At 37.7% G+C, this 11,721-nt stretch overlaps 1 pseudogene; it reads right to left on the bottom strand.

Moving 5' to 3' along the window:
* Window positions 1–215: 215 nt before the first annotated feature.
* Window positions 216–10,565, bottom strand: LOC133825552 (uncharacterized; annotated as a pseudogene).
* Window positions 10,566–11,721: the final 1,156 nt, after the last annotated feature.

Genomic DNA, 11,721 nt, shown 5'->3' with positions numbered 1-11,721 from the left:
GTAAAATACCGAAACATAACAAGATACACAAAAAGTAAACCATGAAGCTTGCTCCACCCTCCAATTCATCATCCATTCCATTGTGCACTTGTCTTTGTTGTGAGGTTGATTTGCTTAGCTACACAAAAGTTTAAATAATTAATGCTTGAACATAGAGTTAATAGTAAACTAAAAGAGTACAAAAAGAAAGAAAGTTAATAACCTTATTACGACTTTATAAGCTGGCCATGCAATTACACTAACTACAACACATAGGCATGAAATGAAAGATTGAAGATAGTTGTATAATTATCATACATCAAATAGCTAGCATGGTTTTCTAAGATGTTCTTAATAGAAGCAACATGAGCACTCTGTTCTTTGAATGAGGTGATGCTCCAAAGAAAAATTTCAATATTAATATCATTTATTAAAAAAGCTGCCAGATCTGAGACAGCAAAAATTAAGGGAAATGTACATCAACCTTTTATCCAAGGACTGCTTCCTGTAACTAGAACGAAATAAGAAATAACCCAAGAACCTTGGAGATAGACTATCGGAATCTGTTGACGCAGGTTCTAACTCCCTTCCTGATCTCAGCAAAAGCCTTACCTAGGAACCAAAAAAGGAACAATGTTCCTGTTAAATTATTCTTGTATCTAAAAGAACCTTGTTTGTGTTTATAACAGCTAATATTTGCTTTAAAAAAATACCAGCTCTCCAGCAAGTTCGTATAAAGATTCATCGAGTGTTGCCTGCATCATGTGACCAATTCTTCTTAGAGACATCATTCGAAGAAAACAATATCCAATTATAAATAGACTATTTTTAACATGTAACCTATGCAAGTACCGGCAATAAGCGTAAAGCACAGTTCTGGCTGGCTGCAGGACCTTCAAGTTTAGCAATCACCTAAGATATCCAAAAACAAAATATATTCACCAACTTGCATAGTCCTCCCCAATCAGCTATTTTAAGCTGCATTTGCAGCTGGAACTTTTTTATATCCAAAAGTAAAGTTTTTATGAAAATTTAATGATGCGGAAAGTGGATGTGATTATAAACCTTGTAAAAACAGCCAAAATAGAAAAAAATTCAGAAATTATGCTTCTCATATATGTAATAATTATAGAACATTATGTAAAATTTAGATTTTTATGCTTTGGTCAACAAAAATTCACTCAACTAACAAATAAAATATACAACTTCTATGGAACTAAGCATATTTTTTTATGAAGAATTAGAATTACATACCAATGGCCTAGCCACAAGATAAATTACAAAACTAGAAATAAATTAAATGATAATTAACTGCACTTCCAGTTTAGTCTAGTGCGGAAGACATCAGAAGTTACCGAACGACTTCACTTCTCTAACAGAAGTTATAGCTAATTTTGAGAAAAAAATTATTCTTACCTGTATGTAGCAAGCTCCAGCCTGGTACCATCTACGTTGGAAGCATTCCTCAAATAACCTGAAAAGTAGAATTACACAGCAGCACATATAAAGAGAAATTAAAGAAATACTCAGTTGATCTTCCGGCAACCGAGAACAAATCTGCCCAATGTCTGCCATCAGTTTTTCAGGCAACACTCACTACTACGTCAAGATACTCCGGAAAATTTCTGATTAATTCACATGTCTTATCTAGAAGAGAGAATGTTTTGGAATTAGGAACGGCTATCTGATTCTTGTTTACACTTTGCCTGTACGTAAATTACACATGAACAAATACATGAAATTATAGTGTGATCACACATAGGTAGCATGAACAGTCTTGACAAGTAAATAATTAACGAAGGGCACCAGGAAGTAAATTCCAGATTTCATTCCACAAAAATACCTAGTTAACAAACTAGACATGTTTTGCAGCCAAATTAATTCATCAAATATTAATTGATTCTCATACATTTTAACTATTTTTACTAACTGCGGAAATATCACTTGCGCATTTGACAATACCTTAAAACCTGCTCCTTGGATCACTTCATACTTTAACTGGGGTTAAAAGATGCCTAACAAATAGAAGAGGTTCTAAACTTCAACTATGAAACTTGACATAGCAGCACTGACAAAGATAGAGAACTAGGGTAACCAAGTTAGCAAAAAGACCCAGTAATGTTTTGCTTAACAAAACTACTATAAACATTACTCCATTTAGATAATGGCCAAAAACAGAACCATTGTACTTTTGAGGTAATTTTATTCTCATTGAATGTACTTGGATATTTCTGCATCAAAAACCCAAAAGAGAAGCCACTCCAAACAGTGAGAAAAATGAGGCTTCTCTGCTGATAACTGAGCCAGCCTCAAAGCTTCTTCGTGTTTGTCCCTCTGAATACAAAATCAGAATTAAGTACAATATCTTCAACAAAGATCAGGAATAACAACAAACAAAATTAAAAAGCTACAAAGCCAATAGACTATAATTTTGGTAACCAGAGGCAATTCATAGACACTTATGCAATAACGCCCCAAACCAAACACATATGCTTGAACCTAATCTAACAAAGGGCTTCAAGTCATATTCCAACCTTGTGGGCTAGTAATTAAGCGCACGAGCTGACATCCTCTTTTCAAATTTCAATAGAAGGTAGACAATATTATATATAGTACAAGAAAATTCCATAATTGGACAATAAAAGAAACATTGGACCTTCACTTTCATATAAAGGAAAGAGAAAATAGTACATGAAGAAGATGCCTTAAAAGGCAATGCAATATGGTTTGAGCTTGAGGAGTTGGCTCAAAACACGAAAACTTTGTACAAGTTGAAAATGACATTCTCTGGGAAACACCGATAACAACACCAGCATTTGGAAGAAGCCCCAAAGGATATACCTCACGATCAAATTCCAGCTTTGGATCCAACTAAAGAATAATGTTGGGTCACTTCACAAATTGGAATTCATAGACAAAACTATAATGCTTGCCCAAATTACTTCGGCAGACCCTCAATTTGAAAAAAGTAAAAATAATTTCATAACTTACAAAACCTTATTATGTTTCTTTTTAAAAAGAAAAATGATTTTCCATTAAAAAATAAAATAAAATAATACTTGAATGAATACAGAAGCCATCAATTTAGTAGCTAGTGACCTCACCTTGAAAGGAACTAAAATTGTACACTAAGGGAAGGGGGAAATTGAAAAATAAGGAAAAAACATGCTAACAAAGAAGATAAGCTTTTATTATATGCAAAACATGTGGCTTCTAGCACCAAAGAATACGTACCTGTAAGAAATCCTCCTGCTTAAAAGGGTCAGCACCCAAAGAAGGATACCAAACCTGTAAAAATAAACTTCCAACCAGAATAAATATCAGACAAGTAAAAGAAACAAAATTAAAGCAGAAACTCATTAAGCAAAATAGATTTTGCAAAATATCAGAGATAAGATATTGAACTTGATGACTCATTACCTGCATCCCTCTATGTCCATAATCAAACCAAGAGACTTCCTCTATTAAATTTGTTTTGTCCTCTGATCGACTGCAAGTAACCCAAAATAATTCAACAGAATCAGTTAGTTCCCTTTCACGCCCATCATCCAAATCAAGAAGAGAAAGCTCCCCATTTACTCTCAATATCAAACACCTAAAATGCAAATGTTCGTTATAACTACGTATATAGCTATCTACAGACAATTCAATATCATTTAGACCAGCAATACCTAGTAGGCTCTCTTGCCAGGTAATCAAAATTAGAGCTAGCATGATTATTTGAAATACAATCTCTTGGAAGCTGATCACGGATGAAGCACATTGATGCTAGATGGCTCTTTGCAGTCATTGTCGAAAGTTCTCGTACAGGAGAAAGTTGTTTGTCATTTTATCACTTAAAAATGTATGAAGAATATAATCTTTACAAAATCATTCACATACAGAATGCAAGTTAAATAAAAAGCATTCGGCTATCATCAAATAGGTATTAATTTGAAGGGAATTTTAAAAGTGAGCAATTGAAAAGCATTCTTTACCTGTAAATCTGGAGTAGTAGATAGTGTCAATTCACCAACTGATTTTACATGGAATATATGGACATCAAATGGGCAATAAGTGACTAGTATATACTCTTGGTAGACATCCATCACCATTGGTTTGGCAAGCAATGATTTTCAACAAAGCAAGGAGCTTTGATCAAGATGGTATCTAGGGTAAAAAAGCAATTCATACCTGTAATCATAGCAACAGTAAAAACAATTTAGTTGAGCAAGATTAACCTCCCACCCAAAAGAACAAAAGAAATAGCTCCACATCACAAACAAAATTAATAGAATGAAATTTAATATGAATAGCTATCTTACGTGTTAGAGGAGTCAATGTAATTGTAGACAACAACATTCTTCCCCATCCATAACAAACCTTGACACTGAATCCTTTGTTCCTGCGTAACATCGCCAAATACTCACCACTTCCTTAAACGGATATCATATATGATTAACCCATGCAAACCAGCAATAGCTAAATACATTCCATCTTAGCTAGCCGCCACATGTTGAACTGGCCAATTTTGAGAGATATATGATACCTGAACAAGGGAAAAACTATGTTCGTTAGTATTCTAAGTGGTTAACATAGCCTCCGTCAAGGTGCACTAACTAACTCAATTGCAAAATTGCCAAAGGATTTCCTGAAATCAGGAAATTTGGAAAAGCTATTTGAAGAATCTAGAAACTTCCAAGTCCCTGCAATACACGAATAAGGATGTGCCAGTAATCAGATCAGAGTAGAAATACAAACTAAATTGAATGGATCTTTACTACTGAAAATCTGTCCATATAACGGTGTCAGTTGAATGGTATTTTGATCACAATGAATAGACAGTAAGTGGCATAAAATAAGACAATCACATGGTATTACCCACCCCACCCCCATGCCACACACACATCACACATACTGCAAAATGTGGATACAACTAATCCTTACTTTCACCCAAAATAATTCAAGCAATTATTAATTAATTTGAAATTGATCCAGTTCTCTATCAATTTCATGTAAAGAGATGTAGCTAGAATTTACAAGATAACAATTAAATGTGTAGCAATGCAATTTACTAACCTCTATATTTTCCAATTATATTCCATGCAGAAAATGGACCCAAGTCACTTTCTTTTTTTCCTCTGAATAACCACTGCAAGAGGGAAATGAGGTGAATTCAGCAAATTCACTCAAATTTCCATCCATATTTTAAACACATATTTCTAAAAAAAAAAAAAGAAAGAAAGAAAGAAAGAAAGGAATTTTCTCCCTTCTTTTCCTGCCAGAAACTATTTCAAAGGAAATTTTACATTTGCATACTTACCGAAAGGAAAGGGAAAGGAAAATGAGAGTAGCTAAATTTCTAAAAGGAAGTTCATTAAATTAAAACTAGCTTTCACATGACAGATGCATTTCTTAAAAAACATATTGCTTTTAGTTGTCTTCTTGCATAAAATGAAAGGTACAATTTATTAACTTATGTATTGTCTACTCCAATTTATGAACCAAGAACAAAATTCAATGTTAATAAATACGAGCTACTTTCAATAAGAATACATGGCAAAGCCAGAAAAACACATCAATGACAAAGCTAATGAACCTCCTCTTTCTTTTACGGTTTTGTGCAACAGAGATGAGTATGTTATTAACTAATTTTGCTGATAAAACTTATAGCTTTTAGTAAAATACTCTAGCACCTCAGAGTTCTTGCAATTTGTATTTCAATAATATCTCATTCTCCTCCTACTCTCCTCATTGCAGCAGAGTTATAACTTAATAAAAAGCTAAAGCAACTTTGGAGTAAACACAAATACAGATTTGTCCCCAGTCATAACTTTCTAAAATGTATAAATAATTTCACTGAAATATAATCTCTAATCTCTTAGTGTGTACACTGACTAAGAGAAACATTGAACAAAACTAATAACCACTACCCAATTCAAATTGTAATCTTTATAGCTGATCAAACTATTCATAAACTTTTAAAAAAAATAAAAGTAAGGCAATAATCTCAATACCAACCTCATCGCCCCAAGAACAAGCTCTCTCTCGCAAGGGTCTGACACTAGCCACAATCCAAAATCCAAAGATGACCCAATTCAATAAACCTAATCTCCTCTTGGAAAAGCACCCAAAACCCAAATTTCTCTTGGCCACCATATCAGAATTCGGATATCCCATCCCCCCCCCCCCCCCAAAAAAAAAAAAATCAAACCCAGGACAGTTTGACCTCAGAGCTTAGTTGTTGCAATCAAAAACGAATAATCAAAGACAATAGGAAGAAACCCATTAGAGTAGAAAGCTAAGGTTTAAGATACATGGAAAGGAAAGGAAGATTGAAGCCAAATAGGTTAAGCCAAACAATAACCAAATACATCTTCCCAGCTTCACTTTCAGTTATTTTAGCTTTATTTAATAAATTAAAAATTCCCAACACCAATAAAAAGGAAACGAAAAGGAAGTATGTACAAACATATACATATAAATATATATATAAAGAAATAAAGTAACTTATAGTGAAAAAGATGCTTAGCGAGAGTTTCATGGGGCATAAACTTGGCCACGAGCAACCTTTCATCTCCTTCGCACCAACACCCAATCAGATTGGCTAATCTCTCACTTCTAAGACTCCCAACCGCCATTGTGTGCTCCGGAAGCTCGTACCGATGTCGCGAGGCAGAGATAGACAAGACGAGACGAGAGTGAGAGAGCATAAGTGTGTGAGAGAGAGTGAATGGAGGAGAATAATCTTTGCAACTGAGTGTAAGAAAGAGAGGCAGATAGGCGGCAATGGAGGCTGAGAGAAATTATTTGGGTATCTTAGGTTTAGGGATTCAATGGAGGCTGAGAGAAATTAGACCCAGAATATTTTCATTTGGCGCCTAGGTATATTTCATATGGCGCCAAAAATTTTCTTCAGTGTCTTATTCCACTGTAAAAAATGATCCGTGTTTTTTTTTTAATCATCTATTAATAACACTTTTAAATATGTGTCATTTTTTACTGTAATATATACTAAAAATTGTTGTAGTGTGTTTTTCTTGATACTATGATAATTAAAATATTGTAGCAGGTGAGGGTCAGTTGATGTATTCTGATAAGAGGCTTCATAGACCCTTTAGGTTGTTGCGTGTGAGATACAGTAAGAGCCTGTACAGATGGTGGGAGAGAATGCCCAGTTAAGTGCTGCGTGAGTTATTTGGCATAATGTTGAGGCTATTGGTTGGTGCTGATGACATTTCTATTTCTGGTGAACATCATGATTGGGTAAATGTGCCATTTTTTAGGCAGATCTTTGATAAGCCGCAGTGGTTGTACTCGATGTGGGTGTTGAATAAGTTAGTGAGAAGTGGAATCCCGTATTACATATCGTGCAAGTGTTATGGATTAGGTCATCTTAAGCTAGACAGTGTGATGGAAAAGTATACGCATCGTATTGAATGGGATTAGATACTCCCAAGATGTGTATTTTGTAAATTATGTTATTTGTATCTCAAGGGGGAATATAGGCGAGTGATGTAAACAATTGTGAATTAATATTTAATATAACATATTTTGTAAATAAAGCTGATTTTCTAATTTACAAAATTGACACTGATTACTCACGTTTATTGCTGAGAGTGTCGAGTGCGTAGGTAGTTTCTCGCTTATCATCTGCTGAACATGATCACTATCATGACTGTTTTGTGCTTTATAAAGTTTGTTCTTTCATTTTGTGTTGAACCTTTTTTCCTTGAGAGAGTTGTGTTGCTCTCTTATTAAAACTAATTCATCCCCTTGGGTGCATGAAAAAGCAAGGTAGATGCTTTACCATTTGTGAGAGGGGGCGACGCGGTTTAGCTCGGACGCAGAACGCAGCATGCGAGGTTGGGCGTCGAGGTAGAGCTAAGAGAGGCAGAACCGGGGATTAAACATCTTTCCATTGCACCCATACCGAGGTTTATTTGGTACTTCGTGCTGGGGTAGGCTCTTAAACCCAATAGGAGTAGCCGACGTGTAGGATGTGGGTGCGACTGTGGGAAAGGTTCCTCCCAGCCTTGGATTGCCAAACCAGTTACTATGTAACTAAGGCAAAACTGAAGTGGGATGTCTGATGGTTCTGTTGCAGTAGTCAGGGCAGATTAAACTGCATGGCGAGGTTCCTCTATTTGCTGGACCCGGCGGAGCTCCTCTGTGGGCACAGCAAAGTAAGAAGACAGGGTAGATGGTGAAGTGTACCCTAGATGGTCAGCCAAATTCGTGTAGTCAGGCCAGATTAGACTGCGAAATGGCTGGCCTTAGTTCCTTGTTAGTTTAGTCAGGTCAGATTAGAATGCGTTTGGATGAGTAAAGTGTGCCTTGATGATGGACATATTGTGCGAATGCCTTGAGTAGAGAGATTTATAGTGGGAGGGTTTACTAGGTGAAATCGTAAACTTTTGTTTGCAAAAGATCGAGTGGAGTGGCAGAGGCGCCATGCCTCTGTATGTTTCTTGTGTGCTTGAAGTGACCCTCTCAAGCCCATATTTATAGCAAAGGTGGTAGGTAGAGCTTAGTGCACGTGAATAATGTTGCTTCTCATGTGGATAGGTAAGGGTATAGTAAAATACGTATTTAATAGTAGCTCTTAGTGCAGAGCAAATAAAGTGATAGTTGTCACATGTGTGTTCTGTTTATCATACGTCAAGAAAGATTCCCCATGCAGAATTTTGTCAGCAAAAGTTGACTATGTAAAATATCTTTGAGTAATGTAAGAAAGGAAAATTGTTTTATTACTTTTGAATTGTATAGTACACACAACTGTTAACAATAATATTGTTTCAAAGACATTGAATTCCAAGTACGTGGTACATTTTTGCCACTACATACGTTTGTGAGAGTATAAAACCCTCGCCCTAATGTCGGTAGGCCAAATCTGATTTGTACATTTTTGGAGGTCAAATCAAAGCTATTTCTGTCTGAAGTGTCTACAGGCCCACTTCTGTTGGGATGATGGCTTCTGTTCCATACACCATGGCATAGGGAGACTCGCCTGTAGAGGACCTTTTTGTCGTTCTATATGCCCATAGCACTTTTGGTAACTCTTCTACCCATGCGCCATTTTTGTCTTCCAAGTTTTTCTTGATGTTGGCAAAAATGACTTTGTTGGAGGCCTCTGCTTGTCTGTTGCCTTAGGGGTAGGTGACAAAAGAAAAACTTAATTTTATCTTGTATGTGTCACACAGCTCCTGTACTTTGGCGTTTTGGAAAGGGGTCCCGTTGTCCACGACTATTTCCCATGGTATCCCAAATTGGCAGATGATGTGTTTCCATATGAAGCTCATGGTGTCTATTTTGCTGACTATGACATAGGCCTCTGCTACGACCCATTTAGTGAAGTAATCGGTGGCTAACAAAGCGTACCGCTTTCCTCCAGTGGCTCTGGGCAGTTCTCCTACTACGTCCATCCCCTACTTTGCAAAGGGCCAAGGTGCGATGGTGGAATGTAGAACTTGAGCGGGTTGATGGATGGTGGGCGCAAATCTCTGGCATTTGTCACATTTCTTTGCATAATCGCGCGCTTCTATCATCATATATGGCCAGTAATACCCTGCTGTGAGTGCTTTGCGTGCCAAGCTTCGTCCCCCTGTGTGGTTCCCACATGCTCCTTCGTGGATCTCCTATAATAATTGTTTAGCCTCTGAGGGACGCAAGCACCGAAGGTAGGGGCCGCTAAAGGATCTGCGATACAACGTTCCATGGATGATGGAATAGCGTTGAGCTTTAAGGCGCAGAAGCTTTGCATCCTTTGCACTGGGTGGTAATTCAAATTTGGTCAGGTAGCAGATGATTGGATCCATCCATCATTCTAGTTCTAATGATATAGAGAAGACTTTCACAGCTCCTAGGGAGTGACTTGTGGAAATTGCGGAGTGCTGAGAACATTCTCCCGTAGAGGCTTGTTTGGCAAGGGCATCGATCTTCTGATTCTGTTCCCTTGGTATTTGTACGAGCTCAAATTGATGGAATTATGACTTCAATTCAGATACTTTTTCCAATAGGTTGGCCAGGTGAGGTGCCTTAGTTTCGAAATTGCCGCCCACTTGCTCTATCATTAACTACGAATCTCCACTGACTCGCAGTCGTCAGATGCCCATGTTTCGTGCTAATTCTAGACCGTAAATTAGATCCTCGTATTCGGCTTCATTATTTGTGGCGAATTGCTCCAACTGTATGGCTTCCTCAATTTTCAATCCAGAGGGTGCCTCCAATATGACGCCGATCCCAGCTCCTTGAGAATTGGAGGCTCCATCTGTGTGCATCGTCCACGTCCATTCAGCTTCTGAATCCAGCAGTTCAGGTAAGGTCTCAGGTGTGAAAGATTGTATCTCAACTAGGAAATCAGCTAGAACTTGGCCTTTCTTTGCTTTTCGTGGTAAGAATTGTATATCATATGCCCCGAGTTCAACTGCCCATTTGGATAATCTGCCAGAGATATCGGGTTTGTTCAAGATCTGCTTTAGTGGGTAGTCCGTGTATACAATGATGGTATGGCCTTCAAAATAATGTCGCAGCTTCTTCTTTACCGTAATTAATGCGAGTACCAATTTTTTCATCATGCCATAGCGCGTTTCGACATCTAGTAGCATCTTACTACAGTAGAACATTGGCTTCTGTCAGCCTTCGTCTTCTCGAAAGAGCACAGAGCTTACGACAAAGCGTGAAACAGACAGATAAAGGAAGAGATCTTCGTTGGGGATGGGAGAGCTTAATAAGGGAGGAGCGCTCAAATAGGCCTTTAATTCCTTGAATGTTGTATTTTGTTCTGGCCCCCAGGTGGTGTTAGCGGATTTCTTGACGCATTGGAGGAAAGGCTGACAGCGATCGGACATGCGAGATATAAATCTGCTTAGTGCTATGACTTTGCCTATCAGAGCTTGGATATCCCGGATGGTCCTAGGTTCCTTGACCTCTGAGAGCGAAGAAATTTGGGCTGGATTGGCCTTGATGCCTCTCTTGCTGACCACATACCCCAAAAACTCACTTGGTTGGATTCAATTTCATTTTATGGGCATCAAGGATGTTGAAGCATTCAGTTAGATCTTCCACATGTGTAGCACCTTGTCGAGATTTGATTACCATGTCATCGATATATACTTCCATACTCTGTCCAAAAAATAAGGAAAAAAGTTGTTGCATAAGCCTCTGATATGTTGCTCCTGCATTTTTTAGTTCGAAGGCCATAACTTTGTAACAATATAGGCCGCATTCTGTTGTGAAGGTCGTGTGGATTCGGTCTTTTGCATTCATTGGGATCTGATTGTATCCTAAGTAGGCATCAAGGAAGCTCATTCTTTCATACCATGCCGTGACATCTATCATTTGATCAATTTTTGGGAGAGGGTAGCTATCTTTACGACATGCTTTGTTCAAGTTGGTGTAGTCTATGCACTCGTTTTTTTTTTCCATTTTTCATCGGGACTACTACAGGGTTGGCTAGCCAACTGGGATACAGGCATTCTTCGATTGCTCTTATGCTCAGCAGCCATTGTACCTCTTCTTGTATGGCCTGGTTGACTTTGGGAGCAAACCTCCTCTGCCTCTGCTTGACGAGAAGGAAGCTATTTGAGATGTTGAGGTTGTGACTCATGATAGAAGGATCTATTCCTGGTATATCACGCGGGGACCAAGCAAAAGTACAAGCTCTGGCTTGCAGGAATTGGATTAGGGTCTGTTTTTCTGTCCCAGGGAGATAGGCACTTACCAACAGTATTTTGGATGGGTCATCATCATCTATACATATCT

The sequence above is a fragment of the Humulus lupulus genome, chromosome 3 (genome assembly GCF_963169125.1).
Source record: "Humulus lupulus chromosome 3, drHumLupu1.1, whole genome shotgun sequence".
NCBI lineage: Eukaryota > Viridiplantae > Streptophyta > Magnoliopsida > Rosales > Cannabaceae > Humulus > Humulus lupulus.
This window is presented reverse-complemented; position numbering and strand designations above follow the sequence as displayed.